The 23,400-nt window shown below is 45.5% G+C and overlaps 1 protein-coding gene across 3 annotated transcripts in view; it reads left to right on the top strand.

The window, feature by feature from the left end:
- Positions 1-23,400, top strand: part of CABLES1 (Cdk5 and Abl enzyme substrate 1) — a 117,040-nt gene that overhangs the window by 23,957 nt on the left and 69,683 nt on the right. The gene's annotated exons all lie outside the window — the stretch shown is intronic.

A 23,400-nucleotide genomic window follows, 5' to 3' on the forward strand; every position in this document is an offset into this window, starting at 1 on the left:
CTCAATTTATTTTTTTTTTAGAATGAAGCTAGAATTGTCAGCTGTCAAATGGCATGGCAATAACATAGATACAAATGACTCTAGTACTTCCAAAAATGAACTAGTCCCATCTGTCGCAAACATGCGTCATGACTTTTCCAACAACCCAATGTTTTGATAAGAGGATGGATTACTTGAATTAAGAAATGGGAAAAGACATAGGAAAAGTCATCTTCCACTTATTGTTTTTGAGACCCTCCGCCCCAGGCGTAGTGCCAAGGACACGGTGCTGTGTGCCGTTGTGTGCTGCTGGGTGTGAGGCCTTGTACCTGCCTGGGTATCCAGTGAGCCCTTCCTGGGGGGACCTCGGGCACATCTGTTGTCTGAAATTATTATGGCAGAAGCCCCGGTGTTGGGGGAGGGTAGTCATGGGCGTCCCTCCCAAATGGCTGCCAGGTGTACCTTGTAGGGGCCACATGTCCTGCCTGGCCTTCCTCCTGAGACGACCTTGTCAGTGAAGGTCCCTTCTAAATACAGACTGGCCTGTGGACTGTGATAAAAATCTTGCTTTGAAAAAAAAAACAACTATTACTTTATCAGTCATGTCTCACCTTTATACTTTCGTCTAAAACACTTTACTCTGGTGCTTTTTGGGAATCTGTGTTTCAGAAAAGTTGTCTCTAAATTACAGTTGTGTTAAAAATGAGTGACAAGTAACAAGTAAAGTCATCTGCAATTTCCTTACTGCTGACATGTTGGTGCACCTACTCCTAGGTTAGGGTTCTGTCTTCCATCCCGCATTCCTCCATCCCATATTTCTTGGGCCTGTACTCTGTGCCAAGCTCTGGACTAGGTACATGAGATAAATGCCCACCCTGCTGTCATGGAGTTTGAGGGCTAGTATGTATGTGTCTGCCTATACGTACACTTTTTTTTTTTATAGCTGAGCCATCCTGCTACCTGTTGGCAGCTCAGCGGCTGCTCAGCTCGGGCTGGACTTGAACCGCTGTTGCTCAGAGCTCAAACTCTTGAGCGAGCTCTTAACCAACTGAGCCACTCGGCCGGCCCTTTGTACACTTATTTTTTAAGTGGTATCATGTTTTTCATATGTTTTTGAATTGCTTTTTTCTTTTTACTCAAGGCAAAAAAAGAACGACATTTGTAAAGTAACAAGAAAGATCTAAAATATAATTGTGATAAACCCTTTGTAAGAAAGTTTTTGTAATCTAGATAATCACCTCTAATGATTGTTTTGGGTGTGTTACGTTCTTTTTAAGTAAGACATTGTTAGCTTAGACAGCCAGCTGCTCAATGTCCTGATACCCTCCCCAAAACTTAGGCAGCTAAAGGAGGTGTGTACCTGGCAGTGTTTTTCATTAGGTTCATTCTTTCAGGGGGTGTCCATTGAGCTTACACCATTTGCTGAGGGGTAGGCATAGAGGGTTGAACAAAATGTTCCTGGTTCTCACCCTCAGGGAACTTACAGTCCTGGGCAGGAGACAGACAATTGACAAGTAAATAAGTGAATAAAAATATGAGTATTAGTTGTGTTAAGTGCCCTGGAAGAAAAGTTTGTGAGCTGTATGTAAAAAGAATAATGGGGGAGGGGAGAACTGCTTCTGCTGGGTAGAGCCTGGGAAGGCTTCTTGGAGGAGGTGTCTTTGGCTGCTGGAGGAGAAGCCACTAGCATGTGAGGACTGTGTGGGAGTTTCAGGCAGAGGAATGAGGACATGTTCCAAGGCCACATATATGGCAAGAAATAGCCCATTTGGGGGAAGAAACAAAGCCTGCTGTGGCTGAGGAGTATGGGGGCAGGGGGCCGGTGGGGAGATGGGGGAGGCTGTGTGCACCTTGTGGGCTTCCTTAAAGGTTTGTATTTTCTTCTCAGTGCAGTGGGAGACAGTCAGTGGGTTTGAAGCCCCGAGCCACAAGATCGAGTTGCTCACACTGGCGACTCAGGAGTCGAGCCAGGATCAGCCTGGGGTGGGCAGACATGCAGAGGGTTCAAGGTTTATTTCAGAAATAGACCAGACAAGTACTTGGTGCTATCCTGAATGTGTTGTGGAGGAGGGTCAAAGATGACTTCTGGTGTCACCAACTGAGATGGCGCAGTCTGCAGGGCACAGGTTTAACTGGAGAGGAGGAGGAGTCTGGCCCGCGAAGTGCGCGCCGCCCTTGAGACAGCCACATGGTGATTTCAGGAAGGCACTTGGGTACCCAGGGACCTGGAGCTCCAGAGCAAGGCAGGTTGGTGAAACGCATTTAGGCATCATTAGCATGTAGATGGTGTTCAAGGCCCAAGGAGGGCGGAATCACCCAGGCAGGGGGCACAGAGAGATGACAAAAGCCCAAACCTCAGAGTCTTCCACACTGAGAGGATGAGCAAGGGAGGACCTAGCAGCAGACAGCGCAGCCAGGGTGTAGAAGAAAACCGGGCCTGGGGTGCTGCCCGTGGGGCTGAGAGAGGATGCAAAAGGGCTGTGGGAAGGGTTTGAGGATTCAGGAGAAAGTACAAGATAGCATTTTGGGAGCATGGGAGGGGGGCTGGATATGAAACATAGCCGGACAATGGAGTGCCGGTTTGAGGCTGACAAGCATGGATTTAGAGTGACATCAAACTGCTTGACTGTGGTCATTTAACACAAGGACACAGGGGTGGTTATTCACAGGAGGAGGTCACTTCAGACCAGAAGGTTTGAGGAAGGGCCGCTCCATGGAGGGGCATGTCTCCCGACTGCCTTATAAACACTTAGGTTCGTTAGTATTCATTTTCTTAAACACAACTAAAAACGATAATAATTAAAAAATATTAACATACATATGTAACCTGTAAAACAATCCTATAAGGTAGGGCCTGCTATCCCCATTTTACAGATGTGGAAAATGAGGCACAGAGAGATCGGCTCATCTGAGATCCCGGAGCTGGCAGGTTCCAGGGTCAGGGTTCTTATCTGCTATGCCCTGCTGCCCTTGGGCTCTGTGGCCACCCAGGTGGTCTTTCATTACACTCCTTTAGAGGGGCAGCCTTATAAGGAGGTGGAACTGTTTCACCCCTTTCCACTAAAGTGTTAAACACGTTTTCATCTTGAATCACTTGGATATGGTTTGAATGGTTAATTTCACTTTGCAATTTAGGATGTGGTTGTCTCCCTTTAGCCTGTGGGTGTTATTCTTGACTGGTCCCCTCTGCCGCCACACTCCCCCTCCCCCAGCCTTCAGGTTGACGCAGGCCACTGTCCATCATCAAAAAGCCCAGCAGCAAGTGTGCAGCCTAACCTCGCAGGGCCCTGCATCAACCAACAGGTCAGGCCGGTGCAGAGGCCACTTGTGGGTGAGCTGTGCATTTTCTGTGGTAATTTTCAAAGCATCTGGGCCTGAGTGGGCAGTTGCAGAAGCAAGAATGAGATGACTTTTCTCTGTTAGGTTCAATTACAGACTGAACTCCACTACGTGTGATGTTTGGAAAAGAGGGGTTTCTGGGTGCCAGAAATTGCTCTGTGTATCTGTAAACCAAACTGAGTAGAGAGTGCAAACCCCTACTCTTGAGCTTATGTATAGCATATAGTTTACCATCGTAGCCTTTTTTTACTGTATAGTTTAGTAATGTTAAGCACATTAATATTGTTTTGTAGTTAATCTCCAGAACTCTTCATTTTGTAAAACTGAAATGCTAAACAAACTCCTCATCCTCCACTCTCCCCAGCTCCCGGAAACCGCCATTCTACTTTCTGTCTCTGTGCATTTGACTATTCTAGATGCCCCACATAAGTGGAATCATACAGTATTTGTTTGTTTATAACTGGCTTATTTCACTTAGCATAAAGTTCTTAAGGTCTGTCCATGTTATATAGCATATGTCAGAATTTTCTCCCTTTTAAAGGCTGAATAATACTCCATTGTATGTATACACCACATTTTGTTTATCCATTCACCTGTTGATGGACATTTGGGTTGTTTCCACCTTTTGGTTACTGTGAACAATGCTGCTATGAACACGGGTGTACATCACACTGGCTTTTGTTCTTTATTCCCATTTACCTAGAAGCACTGTCATGCAGGGGTGGTTACAAAGGGAAGGGGAAGGTTGGTTGGAATGCAATGGTTCCTCATCAAACTTGATTCCTGAAAATTCACACTTTAGGGAAATGAATGAATCCTGTCTTCTGGAGAGAAGCAGTTCTAGGGATACTTTGAAGTGTGTGCAAGCAATTGGATAAGGAGTTACCTAGTCATAATGGACTCTCTTATCAATCTTTTATTGGTTTTTTTTGCCTTTCTACCTATTTTCTTTAATAACAATGCCAATTAATTCTTAAATATTACCTGGAATACCATAACAGTATACATGTATGTATTTATGTTTCATTGTATAATGTGAATGCATCATTTTTTAAAACTATGTATTTTTTATAACAAAAGGGAATATCTGTGTGAAATATTTAGAAAAAACAGAAATTCAAATTACCCATAAACCTACCATCCAGATGACCAGGTAACATTTGGGGTATAGAACATGCACACATGGGTGGGTTAGGTTCTGTCATTATCATTTGCTATGTGTATATATGTATTCTTTTTACTACTAGAGACCAAACTGCATGTACTATTTGGAAGTTTCCTTTTTTTCACTTAATAATACATTATGTTGTTAAATCGTATCTTGTATGTGACTCTTGGTGGCTGGGTCACGCTGCTTTCGGAGGAACACAGTGAATTCTCTCTCTGGTGCCACGTCAGAAGTCAGGTGTCCCGCAGGCTCAATGTTGGGTCTGATTTCTCTACTGACAGTCTTATGGAGGCGGAAGGGTTGCAGTTCCCTTATCATACAGTAGAACAAACAAGAAGTAGAAGTTAGCTCTGAATGACTTCACCAGGATGGGGAAAGCTGGAAATAGAAACCAGATCACTCACTCACTGCCTGGTGCCTGATTCACTTGATAAAACCAATCTCAAGATCACTATCAGCGGAAATTATTTTCCCTAACCTCCTGGGACTGTGCTTTAATAATTTTATGTTTGCTTAATGGCAATCTCAATTCCATTTCGTTTTTTTTTTCTCACTTAAAAAAAAAAAGAAAGCTTTCCAGGTTTCCTTGGGAGACTTTCTGGATCTTTCCTCGTCCAGGGCCACAAAACTGACAGAGCTCAGGACCCATCCCCTCGGGCCATCTTCACTGCCCCCTTGGAGAATCATCAGGCTCTGGATGGGCCAACTGTAGGCCAATGTTTTCATAGGCTGTTTGGAAATTAAGGGTCTGTTTTATTTACCAGATGCTGTCTTTTTTGCCATTTTATTAGCTTGATCAAACCATACTTTACAAGTTTTAATTAGGTACCATCCTTATGGAAATCATACAGGTTAGATTCTGTCGGTTGTCATTTGTATGTTGTTAATTGTTTGGGGATCTTGGGGTGCTGGTTATTTTGGTTTGTTCAGTTATTCAACAGGTATTTATTGTGCACCTAATATTAGTTACAGCCCTGGATGTAGGGAGCCCTGAGTTATTTAGAAGAGCCAAACAAGAATATCCACCAAGATGGTGCAGGGTTGTGGTGACAGAACTATGCCCAGGAAGCCATAGGAGTAAGGAGGGGCCCTGCATGCAGAGAGGGGCAGGGAGGAGGAGGGAAGGGGCCATCCCACAGCAGGGCCCCTGCAGCCCAAGGTGTGGCCTGGGGAGCTCAGCAGGTAGCTTTGCCTCTTTTGAGGGAAGGGTGTGTTTAGGGCGCGGAAGGAGATGAGGCGTGCAGGAACTTGTGCCTTTCCGTCCCTTCCCATGCTTGAAAACAACAGGCAGGTTCCCATAAACCGCAGAGCTGAGCTGGCAGCTCTTGGGGTGACACCTGTGGCTGTGTGGGCAGGGCTGAGCCTGGCAGTTCCTGGGACTGCCTCCTTTCACACCTGAGTCCCCTCAGGGCCACCCAAGGGCAATCACTGGGGCATCTGATGGAACTGCTGCTAGTTTGCCCTTTCAGAGGAAAACGGAAGGAAGGAAAGAAGGAAGGAAGGAAGGAAAGAAGGAAGGAAGGAAGGAAGGAAGGAAGGAAGGAAGGAAGGGGAGAAGGAAGGAAGGAAGGAAAGAAAGGAAGAAACAGGTGTGGAATTCGAATAGATATTTGCCCTCTCATATTCATTACAGCATTATTCACAATAGCAAAAATGTGGAAGCAACCCAAGTGTCCATCGATGGCTGAATGTCTAAGCAAAATGTGCCCCATTCTACATTCAGCCTTAAAAAGGAAAGAAATCCTGACACATGCGCAACATGAGTGGACCTTGAGGACATTACCCTAAGTGAAATAGGCCAGTCACAAAAGGACAAATACTGAATGGTTCCACTTAAATGAGGTAGATAAGGTGTCAAATTCATAGAGACAGAAAATAGATTGGTGGCTGTGATGGGGGATGGGGACAACAGGGAGTCAGTGTTTAATAAGAGTACAGCGTTTCAGTCTGGGATGATAAAGAATTTCTAAGGATAGAGGTAGTGATGGTCGTACAACAATGTGAATGTACTTAATACCACTAAATTGTATGGTTAAAATGATAAGTTTTATGTTGTATGTATATTTTACCACAATCAGAAAGTTATTTTTAATGGAAAAAAGAAACGGCGTGGAACCAAGCTGTGCCCCAGGCCAGGGCTAACTGTTGAGCCTGGAATGAGAACCCGCGGCCACTCCACTTCCTTCTGTGAGAAGCGCCCCTCTCCATGTCCCTCTGATCAGCCCCTCCCTCATCATGAGCAAAGCAGTGGGATCAGTTCACGCGCCAAACTGTACCAGAGGGCTTCCCCCACAGGCACCGATGACACATGATCTCCAGTAGGCTCCAGTCACCTGAAGATCCGATCTAATGATTAAACATATTAAACTTGGAAGGTCAGATATTTTACAAAGAAGCTGCCCTTTCTGTCAGGAAAACATTGTTTTTTCTAATGTTATTGGGGCCTTAGCGTTCCATGAGTAAAGCTTCCCCTGGCCCAATCTGAAGTCCCAAAGTTAATTTTATTTTTAAACCCATCATTCCTACCTAGTTGGGTAAAACTTTCTTATTTCTTTGGCAAAATAACTTTCATTTGAAAATAAACTTTGAAGTTGTTTGAAGTTAAAACAGCTTTCTTTCAAACAGCAGAAACTGTTAGAAAAGCTTCACTTCTTTTGAAACAAACTTCTGGAGAACTCATCAGCATTTGAAAGGACTGTGGCACAGATGTCCTGTTGCTCGGATAAGTATGTGAGGGGGTTTGAAGTGGTGTGTGACCTGCAGAGGCTCTCCTGAGATGCCTTTGAAATCCTGTTGGTTTGCCTTAATTGGAGCCAGCCGCCTTATGGGGTCACACAGGCAGCCACGGGGCAGGTGGTTCCTCCCTGGGCTTGGCAGTGGCCCGAGTGGGGCAGCCAGCCCTGTGGGCGGATGGGTCACTGAGCAGCCTTCCTTCCTCCATAAGAGGCACATGTTTTGAGCTGCTTTTTCTATAAGAGGTGAGAGAGGCAAGCATGAAGGAGGAAAATGATGTTCCTTGTACCTTGCTAAATTCTGGCTGGTTTAATCATCAAATTGACACGAGACAGATTAACAGGAGAAAATTACTAAATTTTTCATGTATGTACATATGGGGGTTCCATAAAAATATGAAACTCAGGGCACACTGGGCTGTTAAGACTTAGATGCCACCTGGAGCTAAGGAAAAAGGAGAATTTTGGTTTGGGACTTTAAAGGGAAGGAAGGCAAGTCACATGGAGATGGAAATGCAAATGTTTGGTAAAGAAATGTTTGCTGAGCCATCTTTAACAATGGGACACAGCGGACTTTGATCCAGTGGGCTTTGCTAGATTCCTCCCTGTGTATCACACACTAGTTCATGTTAAACTATCGTTACCTATGATGATAGCCCCATTCCTGGAGCAGGTCCTCTATCCGAATTCCTTTAGACAGTTAGGGGAAAGGTCAAAGGTTTTCCCTGAAAATAACCAGCTTAAACTAATCAATATATTTAAAAAGGCATATCTTGGGGTGGCAGACTGCTCCCCCTCACAAAGTACCACCTCAGACTGCTGGGTTTAGAAGTCGCCCTGTTCCTTATCTACCACCTCCTGGCTCTGTGGCCTTGGGCAAGTCAGGTACCATGTTGGAACCTCAGTTTCTTCATCTGTAAAGTGGGAGTCAGAATAGTACCAGCCTTACAGGGATGTGAGAATTAAATGCCAAGATGTCTATCAAGCCTTTAGCAGAGGTCTTGGTATGTAATGTTCCCAAAATGAAATAGAAACTTGTAACTAGGGCCTGCTGGCTTCTCGATCTGATCTGCTCCTTCCGAGAGCCTTAGTGCTGTTTGAAGGAATGTCAAGCATGCGTAGGATGAAGGCTGCTTTTTTCCACATCTTTGCTCTGGCCTGAAGAGGTTTGGGTGGCAGGGGAGCTTTCAGGTTTTATGCTCTGTGTTTCAAGACCATGCACCCAAGTCTTCTCAACAGCATGTTGATGGGGCTTGGGTTCGTCTATGCCCCTTATGCTTTTTATTCGTTTAAAAGCCAGACTGCTAGGTTTTCATGAGCTTGAGAAAATGGGCTCTTGATGATTATGATGCATTAAATTGTGGAGCCAATTTAATAGGCACAATCCAGATCAGAGTGCACCTTGCATGTCCTGACGCATGACAAGTTTCACTTTAAAAGGACACATGTCAAAATCCAGGAACAGAAATTTCAGACTGAGCAGGGAGCAACGACCAATTTGAGGGGCCTTTTCCCATACACGTTGGTTGCAGAGAAGGTGAGAGTTTGCTCTTCCACTTAGAGATGAGCCGGTAGTGTTGTACAGTATCGGGGGGCTTTGCTAACACGTGATCTGGGTCTCCTCACCTGGATTAGTGATCTCGCAAGCCCATCCCGGTGCCAACACCCAGGAAGCCTTCTCTGATTTGCTTCTCCTTGGTCCCACCCTGGCTGGTCTCGGGTCCTCTCTTCTTGTTCCTGTAACACCTAGGACACATCTATCTGCACTCTTCATTTTTATAATTCTCTGTTAATGTGTCTCCCCACCAGACTGTTCTTGAAGGCAGGGACTATGCTCTAGTCATCCTCGACTCCCCAGTACCTTATTGTGGGTGTTTAATGAATGATGGATGCACAAATGAATGCATGATAGTTTATATGATTCTGGTGAGCTCTGTCCCAGGTGGTGGGGTAGAAAGTTCACGTGCATTGAACCTTCCCATCATATATACACTCTTCCTTTATTCATGCCTCCATTCCTTGGTAAAGTTTTTACCAAGTCTTTCTGTTTTGTTACTCTCTATTTCTCTTTGGACAGATCAAAGTGTTATTATTTCTCCTTGAGATTTTTAGGAATCTGCCCCATTTTCAGAAAGGGCTGTCACTCCTACTCTGGCGTTGCTTTGATGGTCCTCCCTCAGCTTTTTTCCAAGATTGCTGCCCCCCACTGAAACCCTAGCCACCTGGGCTTGGCCCCTCAGGGCAGAGCCAAAGGCTCCACTGATCCTCACTGGACTCCCACCTGCCACGTGTACCCTCACTGGAACTCTGGTTCCCCACATCCCTGCCTTGCATCCCAGCCGGGGCGTGGCTCCGAGCTTGACTGCATTCCACGCTCTGGCCTGTGAGTATTTAACCAAAGTCCTAAAGGTTTTAGAGCCCCTTTTCCATACGAAGTCATGAGCCACCCAGCACAGGGACCAAGTTCTTACATCTCCTTACTCTTCTTTGTATCCCTGACACCTAGGACCACTACTTGTGTATATGTGGTGATAACAGTGATAACAATGACAATGACAACTTGCTTCAAGTCACATAATAGAGACAGAATTGGATCTGGAACCATGCCCTGTTACCCCCCCACCCCTCCATTACCCCTGTTAGCACCATCCTTTGCCTGATAACAGTGGTTTCTAGTCTTTTCTTGGGGTTACATATACTTTTAGAAGAGAGTGATAAATGGACATAGACATACACTTGAATGCTTTGCATCTGATTTTAGAAGGGGCACGGAACCCCGGGGAGGTCCAGGGACCACAGTGTAAGGATCCTGCCCTAAAGAATGACACCATTGACCATCTTTAGCAAAATAAAATGGCAGTTGATTGCATTTCTTTTAGTCCATAAATATCAATTGAAAACAATATATCCTCCACCTTCCAGGTTGTTAAGATTTTTTCCACAGTATTATTTTCCACAATAACCATGGGGTATCACACCCACGCCCTGGCATAAAGGCGCCATGCAGACCTCTGGGACAGGCTTTTGTCAAAGAATCCAATCAACAGCTGAATCCACATTACATCTAAGTGAATATTCATGTGGCTTTAGGCACAGCTCTCATGCTGCAAATTCACTTTGGAAACCTTTCCTGTATAGCCTCACCTATGCTTGCTAATTATGTAAACTGTGAGGCAGATGCACTAATAATATATTTTCAAAGAGTTCTCAATGAGCTGTTAAAAAATTAAACTACCTCCCCGGTCTCTGACAGAAGCTCAAAGAGGCAGTGTATTGTCTTTCTTCTTGCTTTTTGGATGCTCAAAGGTGCTCCGGAGCTCTCTCCTAGAAAAGCATTATCAGTCTTCATAAAAAGGGAGTCGTTTGCAGGTATGTCTTATATAGAGGCTAGGAAAATGGGAAGTTAAGGAGATTGATGTCTCAGAGCTCCAAACAACTTTGATGTGTGCAATAAAGAGGTTTCCTTTTTGCCCCACGGGGAGAAAGGGGATGACAGGTGGGCGGTGGGCAGGTGGTAGGTGGTGCAGCACTTGAAGCCAAGAGGATGATCAGAGAAAATGAAGCCCCCGTGAAAGTCATGAGCAGGCCTTGCCCCTTGTCCACCACCTTCCGTTCTCACCTGGTGCCTGCTGCTGGAAACATCCCCAGAAAGGGCCAGTTTACCCCACATTAGGAAGGAAAGGGACCAACTCTAGTGAGATAGTCTGGGCCCTATCCTTGCTCTCCCATCACCTAGCCCTGGCCAGTCAAGCTCTCTGTCACCATAGCTTTAGTAAAAAAAAAAAAAAAAAAATGGAACTAGATTTGTAGTTTGCAAAAATGTATTATCTGTAGACGTCACAGAAATGGTGGCATGAGGAGTGCTTCTTGAAATAAAAAATGTATTGTCTAAAGCTCTATAAAGATCTCAGGAAGGGCTTCAGGAGTTCCACAAATGGTTGATTTATTTTCACTATGTATTTTTTCCAATATATATGTTTTCTTGCATATATAGATTTTATATGCCATATAAATATTTTAACAGTTTGATGGAGGTATAATTCATACACCATGCATTTAAAGTGCTCTAGTCAATGGTTTTTAGTATATTGACAAAGTTGTGAAATCATTGCCACTAATTTTAGAACATTTTTGTCACCCAAAAAAGAAACTCCCTGGCCATTAACAGTCCCTCCCCATTCCTTCCACTCTCCACAGCCAGCTCTAGGCAATCACTAATCTACTTTCTGTCTGTATGGATTTGCCATTGGGCAGTTCATATAATTGGAATCATACACTATGTGGTCTTTTGTGACTGACTTCTTTCACTTAGCAAATGTTTTTGAGGTTCATCCATTTCGTAGCATGTGGCAGTATTTCATTCCTTTTTATGGCTGAATAATATTGCATTTTATTCACCCACTCATCAGTTGATGGATATTTGGGTTGTTTTCACATCTTGGTTATTGTAAACAAAGTTGCAATGAACATTTGTGTACAAATTTCTGTGTGGAGATGCTTTCATTTCTCTTGGATTACATCTAGGAATGGAATTACAGGACATATGGGGTAGTTCTATGTTTAACATTTTGAGGTGTAATTTATATGTGTATATATTGAGTTGTCGGAAAAGTCATGATGCATGTTTGCAACAGATGGCACTAGTTCATTTTTGGAAGTACTAGAGTCATTTGCATCAATGTTATTGCTATGTCATTTGATGGCTGACAGTTCTAGCTTCATTCTAAAAAAAAAAATTAAGCGATTTGGTTGAGTTTTGGAGATGTGACAAGAAGTTGAAGATGGAAGACCAAACTGTGCATTTTTGCTACATTCTACTGTTTTACTTCCATAAGGGGAAGAATGCGTGTCAAGCTTGTGAAAACTTGCATAAAGTTTATAGTGGCAATGCTCTACAAGAATGTCAGTGCCAATGATGGTTCATGAAATTCCGTGCTGGTGATTTTGATTTCAACAACGCTCCTTGGTCAGGGAGACCCACCGAGGTTGATGACGACAAAATAAAGGCATTGATCGAGTCAAACTCACTTTACACGACACAAGAGATTGCAGAAACATTGAACATCCATCATTCAGGCGTTCATGACCACCTGAAGAAGCTGGGATATGTAAGCAAGCTCGATATTTGGGTTCCACATGAACTCAAAGAAGTTCACTTGAACTGTGTATAAACATCTGCAATATGCTCATTAAACATGAGGAAAATAATCCTTTTTTGAGGCGACTGATAACTGGTGATGAGAAGTGGATTGTTTACAACAATGTGGTGCGCAAACGGTCTTGGTCCTGATGTGATGATTTGCCACAAATGACATTGAAAGCAGACATTCATCAGAGGAAGGTTATGCTCTGAGTGTGGTGGGATTTTAAAGGTGTCATGTTATTTGAGCTCCTACCAAGGAACCAAACAATCAGTTCAAATGTGTACTGTCGGCAGTTGGACAGTTTGAACAAATCCATCATCCAGAAACGTCCAGAGCTTGTTCATTGTAAAGGAGTTGTGTTCCATCGTGACAACATGAGACCACACTCAAGTTTGATCACCCATCAAAAGTTATTAGAGCTTGGATGGGATATGTTGCCACACCCACCATACTCGCCTGACCTTGCACCATCAGACTTCCACTTGTCTCACTCTTTTCAAAACTCCTTGCGTGGTATAACGTTGAATTCAGATGAGGCTGTAAATCAGCACCTTGTTCAGTTTTTCTCAAATAAAGACAGGTCCTTCTAAGAACGAGGAATTATGAAGCTCACTGAAAGATGGCAAAAGGTTATCGAACAAAATGGGCAATATATCATTGATTGATATTTGTTCTTTTTTTTTTAAGATTTAAAAAAAATTTTTTTTATTGGGGAATTGGGGGGATGGGAACAGTGCTGGGGAATTGCGGGAAAGGGAACAGACAAGATGCTGTCATTTTGTTCTTCAGTCTAGTTGTGGAGGATGTTGCTTCACTGGTCCAAGTTGGCACCATCATTGCACTCTTCCCAGGTGAGGCACATCAGTCGCCGCCTTCTGGATGGCAGCTCACTGCGGCTGCTGGCCGCTCACACTGGCTGCTGGCTACACACGGTAGCCCATGGCAACCCACTGCCACAGGGGCTGCAGCCTATGCCGTCACCGGCTAATCACGGCAGCCCAGCTCCAGGTTGAGCTGTTGTTCAGCATCTTAGCTGTGGAGGGCAGTGTCACTGGCCCTCATATGTGGGATCCGAACCGGGGCCCTCTGGCGTCCCAAGCCAGTTCTTAACCATCGCGCCACTTGGCTGGCCCGATATTTGTTCTCTATATAAATAAATGACCTTTGAAAACATAGACAAAATATGTCATGACTTTTCCGACAACCCAATATTATATACTTATATATGCGTACATGTATAGTTATATATAAAGTGTTTTTAAAACTGGAGTAAAAAACTCAGTAGTGTTCTATAGCAAACCCGACCACACTGATAACAATCTATATGTTAATTATGCTTTAATTAACTTATGCTGCCAGAGTAAGTTGATTTTGTACAACTAAGCTTCACCTGCCACATCTATTTAATTAAATTAGATCCTGAGATGTTTAAAAATGATTACCATAGGCATCTACTTATCAGTTGGGATCATCTCCTTATTGTACAGCCAAAACCAAAAGAAATCAATTAGATGCTGGTATTGACTTAGACGAGCAATGTCATCCATAACTGCACGTTTCGGATTTGTTTGTACATCAAGATAGCTTCACTGCTCTTATAGTGATTGAGTTATAAGTAATTTTTTTAATTAATAAATTTTATACGTTCAGATTTTTAGAATTTATAATTATTCTAATCTGTTTTATATTTGGGATTTGACATAAGATTTAGTTTGAAAAATAACATTCTGACACTCAAAGAACAAGTGAGTATCAGTGATCTGGTGATCTCTGAGGCCCCAGCTTTGGTTTTGAATCTCATTCCTCATATGCGTTGGGCTTGTGAGTCGAGTCCCTCAGAACAGTATTAATCTGACTTCCTGGTGTGATCCATCCTTGCCCCTCGTGGCTACCTGTAGCTGCAAACAGTTGTCCATGTTGTACTTAAGGATTTATCAAAACCTACTATGACAAGGTAAATGCTAATCATTGAAGGGCTTTCGAAGAAGGGAAGACATCTGTCTTCAGAGTACTTGAAGTGAGGTGGGAGGTACAGGGAATAAAATCAATCATTCTACAGGCATCTAGAAATGAATATTTTCAAATATGGCAAAGACACCAAATATAGGAGTTCAGAAAATGTCAGGGACAGCTTCGCAGAGCAGGTGGTACTGCACTGTGCCTTAGGAGGGTGGTAGGATTTGGGTAGATGAGAGCTGGCGAAGCAGATCCTGAGTTTTGTTTTGAACTAAGATTTGGTCCACCTCGGCGCATTTCTTATCCCATAGGCCTCTAATGAGACCAGCAATTTAGCTGTGCCCAGTCCCATGCAGTTTACAATAACAGGAATAAACATCGGTGGCCAGGGAGAAACAATGCTTATTTTAAAAGGCTTCCAGAAAGGAATGAAACCATTTGGGCTCCTTGGTAGGAAAAGGGACGCTGTTGATTGAAAGGGGACAGACAAGGAAGTATCAGTCTTTGTTTTCATAAGCTGCTATTGAGCGTGGGCCATGGTGAATCTGAAAAACTACAAAATAAAGATTGATGAAACCCCATCAATCCCAAATTGCTGTAAATTATTACATGCTGTTCCCAAGCTGTCAAATCCATTTCTTTGGAAGGCCCTTTGGAACCGAGTAAGGTCGTGCTGGAAACCAAGGGGGAAACTCAGGGGAGCGATTATGGTTATGCTGGAAGGCAGCGTCCCGAAGGTCCCAGTAAATACCACTCGGAAGTAACCAGCCCTGCCTGACTCCCTGCTGGTTCTAATTAGCTCACACTGACGTCTCAGCTCATGGTCGGAGTGGGGAGCCAGTGAGAGGAGTGTGTGTCTCCTCTTGTCCATCTCCAGTCTTTGTTCTGCAAACCCCGTACAGCAGGGCATAGAGAGCCCTCATTTTGCTTTCTGGTGGGAAATAAATGTGTATCTATCTGGCTTAGAAAGTCTTCAGCATGCAAAGGAATTCCTGGAAAGCGCCAGTAAGTCCTAATGATGGAGAAAGAAAGGTGAGGTCACCAGTGCTCTTGGCCCATTGTCAGGGTGGGTGTTTAAGCGGCTGAGTAGAGAGAAGAGGGTCCAGGATGAGACATGATTCCTAAAGACGCTGGGGATGGGCGAGGCCATGGATTTATCAGATAAACTCAGGTGCTGTGGGCCTTCAGAAAGCTCGGGAACAGGTTGCAAGCGGCCTGTCTAAGGAAGCAACTCCAGCCAACTGCATCTGCACCCTTGCACCCTCACGTAAGCCCTGCAGGTGTTCTGGCACCTCCTTTATTCTTCTGGTCTCAGAAGGAAACACTGCATGAGTGTGCACACACGCATGCACGAACTCTTACGCAATGCACACTTTCGTGCCTGCCCTCAGCTTCACCCATCTGTGCGTGTTCATTTGGCCCATGGGGTCTTTCTAGCTCCTCCTAGAACAGACCCGTACCATCTTATTGGGCGCCTGGCTGGCTCCTGGCTCCTATTGGCTCCTTCCCTGACTTGGCCTCAGGGAATCCCCCTGTGCCTTGCAGAAACCTGGTGTAAGAAGTCCATCCTGGGTTTATCCCTTGAACGTCTATGCTGGTCTAGTCGCTCCTTCTCCAAGAGGTATGCCCCTTGCCTCTTCCTGCTTAAATCAGGCTCTCCTTTGAGCTCACTGGTGCCCTGCTGTGCCTTCCACACGCTCCACACCTGGCCTGTCCTGGCCTTCGACTCTGGGTCCAGGTGCTGGATTCCCAGCCACCCTCACCATGTGGCTCGGGGAATCCCTTTCACAGAGAACACCTGGATTTGACTCCTTGAATTCTGATGCTTACCCAGAACATACACAAGCTGGCCCCAAAGTCCTCAGATTGGTTGGTTATATTAGTTTGACAGGGCTCTTTTCTCTCCAGGATGAAGCCGACCCTTTTATTTTGAGTGGTTTTCCATTGCTCATGTGTCCTTCTCGTCCTCACCGTGTCCTGGGTTGGCCCCCACGTGTCCTCCCACCATGGGTATCCTGCGTGTTCTATAATGAGGACAATGCCGTTTATCTCATCAGCTGCATAAAACCCCATACCTTTATGGATCCTGACATTGTTTTCTTCCCAACCGGTACACCTGCTTTTGGTTTCTGCAATTCTGCACATTTGATCAAATTGCTCCCTACAGCTGCAGGGCAAGGCCCCCCGACCCCATGAGGGTGAGTGGGAATTAGAATGCAGCACTGTCACTCAGCCCGTGGCCCTGGGATGGCCCCTTTATTTCCTGACACCACAAGGACGATCCAGGAGACTGTGCAGGAGCCTTCAGGATGGCCAGGTGTTCTGTGTCTGCTGCTGTCTTCTGACCTACCTGTCTAGTCCCTTTGTTAGAGAAGCTTAAACTTGTACCCAGAGGGAATCATTGTGGATCTTCACATTGGGGAATGACATGATGAAATGGGTGTTTTGTAAGCTAAGCAGGGCGGCAGTGGGCAGGGAGAACTGAGGAGTGAATTTCTGGCCAATTTTTTAAATCCTGCTAATAAAGCCCTAGACACTGAGCTGACCCCACACCTTGGTTTTCCAGAATTTGGCAAGTCTGATGAGAACCTTAAAAGGAAAGTAAACATAGGCAAGCTGAGTGCCTTTGTATTCTCTGTAAACATTAAAGTTGCTTTCTTGACCTCCATAAAAAAACGTAGAAACAGATCTTATTTGAGCAAGCTGATTGGCTCGTTCTTGGTGTGTTGAATTTAATTTGATTTTTGCCTCATTCGTTAGCTGGAGACTTTGCAATGTACCCAGATTCAAAGTCAGTTTCCTAGTATTTTCTCTGTTTCTTGATCTATGCATCCCTCCTTTTCTTAAAGATAACCATATTTTCCTTCCTTTATGAGGAAGACTCATGCGACCCGCTGTGGAGTTTGAATTGCTTGTCAGTATCCTGGGTATGAACATGGCTTTCGGCACGTAAGCTTCCATGGGGAGAGGGGGTTTTTCTTTCTACAAGCAAGCCAGCTGTGTGCCCTTTGCTCAAAGGCACTGCAGGGACTGATGGGTCTAGACAGGGGGCTCTGCTGGTCGCCCCAACCTGATGACCTGGCCCAGCCGGTCTACCAGTGCAGTGTCAGATCCCATGATTCTCCTCAGGGGTTCCCTCCACAGTCTAACAAGCAGCCATTGCCAGGTGAGCAAATAAGGGCCACACTCAGTTTCATCAGCAACTTTGCTGCTAGACAAAGCCTTAAACCTGTGGAAAGCAGAACTAAGCATGTATTTAATGAAACTGCCTTCAGGCTGAAGCCAAGGGCATTTTTGCTTTAAGACTCTGTGTAACATCTATTAAGAGGTGACAGCTGACTTTTCTTTCTTCATCTGTGAACACATACGTATTGCTGCAAAACAGTTTGCTTCTTCAGTAAGCACAATCTGATTTGACTTGTGCTAAAAGAGCATCTGGAATCTTGGTGGTAAGATTTGCCAAACAATGAACAAAGTTATCATAACTTAGTTGCTGAATCTGGAGAGCAGCTCATGGGACGGTGGCCTCAACAACCCAAAGCTGTGTTAGAGAAATGATGGAAATAACCATGGGAAGTTAGAGGTGCATTTGGCCTTCAGAGAGAGTCCAGTATTTGAAAACCAGCATTTTCACCAAAGATCTATCCATGAAAGCGTAGTTCTTGGATATGTAGAGGTTCTTCCCTTGAGGGCTCCCTTCAGTAGTAGGCTCCCATAGTAGATCAGTCTGCAAGTTACAGATTTATATCCTGCTTGGAGGACCACCTTTTCAGCCTGAGCTGAACTATTTCCAGAACAAAAGACTATGTCTGTGATGTGGGGATACGAGGACCAGGAGATGGGATTTTGTGACATTCTACAAGGGGGTTTTCTACCTGCTAAAAAGGCCAGCTCTGCTTTCTAGCTGGTGACCCAAGCCTTTTCTCCCTGGGCCCGCCTTAGGCCCCTTGGAAGCTTTGCGACTCCAAGTCAGAAAAGGAGGCTGAAAGTTGAAGGTTCCCTTCGGCTCTGGATTGAAGTGGGACTGCTTGCTCTCCAGCCCAGGTTCCTGGCCCGTGGCCCCACAGCATCCACTCTAACTGGGATGGTGGTCAGTGCCCTGAGAGTCCCCCAGCACCTGCAGTTCAACATGGTGAAGGCTGCTGGACCTGTGGTCATCAGGACCAGGCCCCGAGGGTGAGGTTGGAGTCTGCATCCTACAGGTGGTCCTCAATCCCCCACCTCCCTAACTGGTGTTGTGAGCAATCAAGCGTGGCCCCTCTGTGCAGACTGCTTTCCTCGCTACTCGTTCATAGCCAGAAAGTGTGGGGAGAACCGGGTACCCCAGCGCTGGGGAGTGCTGCCTAACCTGGGGGAGGACCCTGATTCTTTCTTGGCTGCTGTCTGAGATCCCAGTCTTCTGTCTTGCTCAGGTGCTGTGAGTGGCACCAACAGTGGAGCCAGATTTCTTTGTGTTCTTCCCGACTGCCTTTGTTTTTAAAAAGGCAAACCCTTCTTTTCCTTTTCACAGCTTTAATCATGGACAAATAAATATATATTATATATATATATATATATAATATTTATTTATTTATTTACATTTATAAGTAGATGCAGAAGTATGAAAGAGTCTAAAAGGACATATACCAAAATCTCATAGGGTGCTCTCAGGGTCCAGGGGTTGGCAGGTCATTTCCTCAGTTTCTACTTTATGCATTTCCTGGTTTGAATTTTTTTTTTTTTTTTTTGCGGTAAGATATATAAAATTCCACTTGGAAAAATGAATGTTTAATAAGCTTAAACAGAAGAAACCCATTTTAAATAGACCACACCTTATACCTGTGATCTGCTCAGCTGTGTTTGGTGGGACTGTCCCTCCTCCCTATCCGGCCCTTCCGCTAGATGAGGGTCTTCTGCCTCCCTGTTCTTCTTGCTATGGTGAGGCCATGGGAAGCTTGCTGAGCATGGTTTCTGGGTTTCTGGTGACTAGCCTGGGTACTCATATATTGACTAGAGAGGGTCCACTAGTAATTGTGTGTAGAAAAGCATGGAGGCACTCTTTTGGAAAACCCACAAACACCCACCCGCCCAATGAGGGAGTTCATTAGTTTATTTCGCTAGCCTTGATTGAGCACCTACTGTTTGCTAAGCATGCTCCAGCCCTAGGACGACACAGATGAGGAAAGCAGGGTCCCTCCCTGGGCCAGCTAACTGTCTGGTGTGGTTCAGTTTTGTCTGGAGGAGGGAGATGGTCAGTGGGAGAAATAAGTAACAAAGCAAATAAATTACAAGTGTGTGGGTGTCTTGTGTCTATGTTAATAAGTTATTTTTATGGTTTTTTTTATCATAATAACTGAGTGGACCTGAGATAATCATAACCTCAGCTCACCCATTACCTTTGTAGTTGAGGTATCCATAATGCTCTCACTTCCCTCACATCTGTGAAGAAGTAATCATGTTTTCCAGTGGCCTGTCTTACAGCCAGGAAGGGGCCTCCTAGCCTGGAGAGAACTAGAGCCACATAGAAAATTGCCGTTTTGTGAGGATAGCAATGGTTGGCCCAGATGGCCAGGGTCCTTTCTTGCTGTCAAAGCTTGTTTTGCTCCCAAAGATTTTTAACGTCCCCAGGGGGTTCCAGCATGCAGCCAGGGTGGAGACCGATGACCTAATGTAACTTCCTCATTTGATGCTGAGGCCAGGGGTCACCTTCCTTGTCACATGCCGATCCTAACTCTCAGGCTGTAGCTGTCCCCTGTGGTGCCCACTGCCTGACATTGGCCTTCTGGTCAAGCTGCTGCCCCAGATTACCCCATAAGGGGGTTGGCCTTGAGCAGTTGGTCCCACTGGACCCCAGGATGACCTTGCTGTGGCCTCACTGGTTATCAGGGTTAACAGCCAGCTGGGAGTCCAGCTCGGGTGAGGTTCTTCTGGCATTCGCCCCCCTCCCTGCCCACGTCAGCCCTCTCTCTGAGGCACTCTGCTTACCAGGTTAAGAAGAGACATCCCTCTTCCAGAAGCACTGATGAAGGTGCCCTGAGCACAGCTCCCCTTTGCCCCTCACTCGCCTGGGGGCCCCAGAGAACTGTGAGCTGGGACAACGGCAGAGCTGTGGTCAGCTTTCAGGGTGGCCAGGCCACTGGGCCCGTTTTCCTCTGGCCAGTTAGTGTGGATGGTTGGCCACTGCTCCTGCTCTGAAAATGGAGCCAGGGACATTTTTGTGCCCTAAAGACGCTTTAGAAATATTGGCCCTGGGTCCTGCCTCATCCCAGTCCTCTGTTGCTCCAGTCACATGCTTTTCTGTGTGATTTTTTTTCTTCTTCTCCCTGTGACCTTTCCCTAAGCTTTCAGTGTAAGTGGATTTATTATAACTACCCTCTGATCAGCCCTGGGTCCCTGGAGCACACAGTGACTTGCACTGGCAGATGAACCATTAGTCCTAATGATAAGTGGATTAATTTGGTCCAAGTATATATATCTATATATCTATATATCTATATCTATATCTATCTATATCTATATCTATCTATATCTATATCTATATCTATCCAGATACCTATTCCTTGCTCAGGCAGAGCTGAACATTTAAAAGATAATATTCCAAAATGAGTCTGGAAGTTTTCGGGAGGCCGACTTACATATGAGTGTTGACCGTGAACCACATTGGCTTCTAAAGTGTTTTTGGCCCAAATTGTAATTGTCAGACAAGTCAGGGAAGCCCAAGTGCTGAGGACCAGACACAGACTCCTCCATTTGATGATGTTGGCGCATAATGCTTTTGTTTTGAGGTCTGTCCGTCTCTTAGCGGATGTCTGCTTGGCTAATAAGGGGGCATGCTATTTTGGCCCAAGGCTAAGTATTCTTGTCAGTCATTAAAATAGGCAGGCCTGTGCTTGTTAACTGTGCCCATTAATAACGAGTTTGTGTAGTAATGGACTTAGTTTATGAATCAGACCGTGGGGTGAACAGTGCCTGGTGCAGGCTGGCCATCTGCCCTTAGCCGTCTTTTCCATTGTGGGCTTTCTGAGGATAGAAAGCGAGGCGAGAGTTTGTTACATACCTTGGAAGGACCTAGCAAGGTGACAGGGGGCAGAGATGAGCACCACTGCGTTACCACCAAAGGGCATGCCTCGGTGGCAGTGAACAAACGCTTATTTTATGAAGAAAGAGCAGGCGCCGCATCTGTTTTCATCTGACCGTTTCTGTGTCAGGACTGGTGGTAGTACTTCCCCAGCTCCGTAGCGCCATTGTTTGGTTCCATTCATGAGGAAGGGAAGCACATATTCCAACTTTAAAGGAATGGGTGGGCATTTGGGTTTTGGATTTTTTTTCCCTTTAAGGAATCCAGACTATAAGTGTCCGTGTGTGTGTGTCCGTGTGTGTGTGTGTGTGTGTGTGTGTGTGTGTGAATCTACCAGTGTTCAACTTATGCAGGGAGTATCAAATGTACTTGCATTTAAAAAGCAAATTCTTAAAAATGTATAGAAAGACATGCTAAATGGGCTATTTTCTAAATAAGTACCTCTTTTCCAATATAGAAAGAGCTGGATGCAGCCTTTTGATGGGGAGATTGTCAGATTGTACGCTGTTGTGAATGGAGCTATTTTCTAGGGCGAGCACGCTGGCCTGAGTGTTGCATGAGAGCCTGTGGCGTCCTAGGCTGCTTGGCAGGGGCCTCGTGTGTTCACCATGGGATTTGCTGACCTTTTCAACTGGAGTGCTCCCCATGCTGCTCCTGGGGTGGTTGGGGATGGGGTGAGGGGTAGTTCCAAATGCCAGAGGGACTTGAGGGATTGTTAATGGAATACCTTGGTGGTTGTCCCGTGGCTTCCCCCTTGACTATGAGCTCCTTGACCAGAGGAGTCTCGCCCGGGTCAGCTTGTGTTTCCAGCAGGCCAGGTTTGCAATTGGTTTGGTTAGGGTGGGTGGGTGCAGGGTGTGTTAAGAGGATGTATCTGCCTGGCCTTTGCTGGGGCCTTGGGTTGTCTCTTTACTGCCCAAGGAGCAGACCACAGAGCTTCCGAGTGGCCCTCTGCTAGGATAACTGAAGGAGGGGAATCCCTGGAGTTGTACAATTGCATAAGTCACCCCAGTTGCAGATTGAGCAACACATCTATTGAGCAAATTGTCTATTTACTGGTCACTTGAAAATGCTATGCTGTGCTATGCTATTCTATAAATATTTATTATATCTAAATATCTAAATAATCTATTCTATCTAAAATGGTATTTGAGGAACCCTCAAAGCTTCACAGAAGTTGTTGACATCTCCAGGGTCTGAAAGCTATACATTTGTTTTTACCTATGGTTGGAAGTTATCTCTAATGACAATCTAGGTATGCATACTTAAATCAATATTTCATTTTTGATTTAAAACACTCAGAACATTATCCAGAGATTATACAGTAAGTATTTTAATCACTACCTTCCGGCTGTGGAGGAGACACTGGTATTACTGTGAGAACAGTGTGTGGAGGGCTGGGGCGGGGGAGGGGGTGTCTAATTTTATTGGTGGCCAGTGCATCAGCGAAGGTGACACACAGTTAGTTAGGCTTACAGGGGAGTAGAGCTGTGGAAGGAGCAGTGTCTCAGGTGGGCTCATACACAAGGCATTTTGGAGTAACCCTGCCACTGGCTGGGACTGGAGGAAGGGACAGAGCTAGGACAGGCAGCCTGATCCTAGTCAGTAGAGGGGAAGGGCAGGTCAGGGTGCAGCCCCAGTGGAGGAAACTGGAGTGTCAGTGAAAAACCTAGTTGCTGGGCCTGCCGAGTGGCGCGATGGTTGAGAGCTGGCTTGGGATGCCAGAGGGCCCCGGTTCAGATCCCACATGTGAGGGCCAGTGACGCTAGCCCTCTGCAGCTGAGATGCTGAGCAGCGGCTCGACCTGGAGCTAGGTTGCTGTGAGTCGCCGGCGACGGCGTAGGCTGCAGCCCCTGTGGCAGTGGGTTGCCATGGGCTACCGTGTGTGGCCGGCAGCCAGTGTGAGTGGCCATCCAGAAGCCGGCGACTGATCTGCCTCGCCTGGGAAGAGCACAATGATGGTGCCAACTTGGGCCAGTGAAGCAATGTCCTCCACAACTAGACTGAAGAACAAAACGACAGCAA

This window comes from Hipposideros armiger, unplaced genomic scaffold, assembly GCF_001890085.2.
Source record: "Hipposideros armiger isolate ML-2016 unplaced genomic scaffold, ASM189008v1 scaffold_209, whole genome shotgun sequence".
Taxonomy (NCBI): Eukaryota; Metazoa; Chordata; class Mammalia; order Chiroptera; family Hipposideridae; genus Hipposideros; species Hipposideros armiger.